The sequence below is a fragment of the Aplysia californica genome, unplaced genomic scaffold (assembly GCF_000002075.1).
Source record: "Aplysia californica isolate F4 #8 unplaced genomic scaffold, AplCal3.0 scaffold00444, whole genome shotgun sequence".
Lineage (NCBI taxonomy): Eukaryota > Metazoa > Mollusca > Gastropoda > Aplysiida > Aplysiidae > Aplysia > Aplysia californica.
This window is the reverse complement of record NW_004797714.1, coordinates 318,846-321,619: the sequence shown is the minus strand read 5'-3', so window position 1 is coordinate 321,619 and position 2,774 is coordinate 318,846.

The window sequence follows — 2,774 nt, the reverse complement described above, 5'->3', positions numbered from 1 at the left end:
GGGGGGGCAAAGTGGGTTAACTGAACGGGTTTTACACAAATTGTTGTTGTGGAATTACAAACCGGTTCAGCTTAAAAAAATAATTTAAAGGCTGATGACATTGTAGATACCTGCACTCCATAAGTGTTTTAGTTTGAGTAACAGTATTACCGGGTTAAAAAAAAAAATTTCGGCACTTGCAACACAATAAGGTCATAATATGAGTGCCGAAGATTAGGTGTGTTAAAAAAGAGTAACAAACGCACACAACAAAAGGAGAGATAAGGACGACAGGGCTCGACTTGACAGGAAAGATTGAGCAAACCTCACCAGAGCACCCACCAACCACTCAATTACTCCCTAGTTTAAATATCCAGCTGAGTTGTCTTGCTTTCGCGGGTGTGAAAAGCTTTATATGGATCGCCCTCTGGAATATTCCGTTGACCTGTTTGGTTAGCTTAAAAAGAACGAACGTGATGCTGCACCATGAACAGTTAGTCGTCCATCTGTCTTCACTCCCCTCTCTAATAGTGCACATTGACATAATGTTGTCATCGACAGTGTAGACTGTGAAGTGTTTGTTTTAGCATTATGGCAATTCGAAGACTGGGACCTTAACATTTCCCTTCAAGTACATGAGTACAATTTGTGTTGCGGAAAAGGGGCACCCATAGTTGGGATGAGCACATTTTTAAGCATCTGAGAGAGCGCATATTGCCGTGAACACCGTGGTAATATTGTTTTAGTATATTTTGTTGTAAAGTTTTGGATTCTTTTGTCGTGCGTGATATTTCTTTGTTCGGTTAGTAGTCTAGAGCGCCTCATACGTTCGTATGATACGCACTGTAATTTTTTTTTTGGTCAGCGTATCTTCTCGTCGTATCCTCTTTCCATTTTAGCGCTGCTCTTTTTTCACCTTGATTTCGGGTTTGTGTTGTGGGTTGTTGTTGTTTTTTTTCCCTTTTGGCATGTGGTTGCCTCACTGTGGATGAAGACGACTGCGGAATTCCCATTAGGTATAATGTTACGTCCTCTACTCTTGGGGGATTATCCTGCTTTGTGCCACGGATTTGGGCTGTACGTTCCGCCCTACTGAAGACGCTATCCCGTCATCCCAAGGTTGTCTGTGAACTCTGTACTCTGTTTCGGGCGTCCCCCAACCCTCTAACCAATCCCCGACGAAAGACGAAATAAAGTAAAGGGTTAGTAAAGAGTAATTTATGTTCATGTACTATCACAGTTGGTGCGATGTGTGAGCAATTTCAGCTTGTACTGATTGAAATGGTGTGTTAAATTTGTGTAGCTTCGACAAAAAGAGCCCCAGAAAGTATTTGGGTCTTTGGTGATGCGTTGCGTTTTTTGTCTTTTTCCTGGCATTTTGTTGCTGCCACCAGGCGTGAAAAGTACACGTTGCGTATCACATTATTATACGCGCCACTGTATCACCTGATCTTGTCGTTGTGTGCGTGGCGTGAAACGGGGTAGTTTGCTTTGTGATGCAGTCCAAACGGTGACTTTTTTTTTTTTTAAAGAAAGATGTAGGCCGACGTGCCGATTTTCTTTGTCCGTTGTTCGCTTTTTAACGCTTTTAACGGCAAACGTTCGGAGTCTAGTGTATGCTTTGTATTCCTACGGCTTTGGAAGTGAAGACAAATAATTTTGTGCCTACCGTTACAACAACTGATACGCAGAGGATTCTTCATTATTACTTCTTTTTTTCTGACAGGCGAGTCGGAGTTTGGCACTTTAGTATTCTGTGCTCCTCCCTCTTCTTTACAGAGTTCATATTGTCTTACTACTCTGCTTCGTGGTGAAATATATGCCTTATCGTGCTGACTGGACAACTTAATACCTATCGGACGTACCGAGTTTATACCTCGCGTTTGAGTTGGGCCGTCTGATCGTCTTGACCGGGAAATTGGAGGCGGTGTCTGGTTCAGCTGGGCGTTACTTCTGCGATTGTCTTCAAAGATGACCGTGATTGGAGATTTGCGGGGTTTTCTGGTGACAATAGCAGTGGTGATAGGGCGCTGTGGTGGCAGGTGTTTGGCGACGGTGCTGTCAGTGTGTGGCTGTTCTTGTTATTTTAAGGCTGCGTGTGTCGTTGGGCTTTTTGTGATTTTTAAATATATGCATTTTCCAATAATATGACAAAGATGCAATTGAGGATCATGGTTCTTGTCATGCAGGACGATATGAGGATTGTGTGCGCTTCCAGCATTACAACACACTTTTTACCTTCACAAGTCTTACTACAGCTAATTGCTCATCATCAGCGATCTACGGGCGGGAGTGTTATGCAAACATCTCGTCGTAAGGCATTTCTGGGGAGGCCATATGGACTGGGAACAAAGAAAATGATGAATCAGCAGACATACGCCGATTATCATAAAGATTTACTGACTCCTCATCGTCTAGTTTATAGAGTCCTTTTATTTACGAATAGATACAACACAAGGATGATCAGCGTATCTCTGTAACATACATGAAATGACGACACATTAGACACCATGACACAGGATGTAACATGGTGATGACCTATTACCCTAGGATGCTGTGACCTTATCGGCCTGGGCTAGCCCTGGCTGGCAGGGGCGAAGCAGTCGGCACCCCAAATGATCGAACTTGTGTCGATGGGATCTAAAGAACTGTCAATCAATCACTCTCATGTCTGGCGCCTGGCTTTCCCTATAAGAACTCGATAATTCAATTATCGTTATTGGTGCAGTCTTGTAGTTTGCTTTTTCTTTCCTGTGCTCACAAACCTCCAAACATAGAAATATGTATAACACATA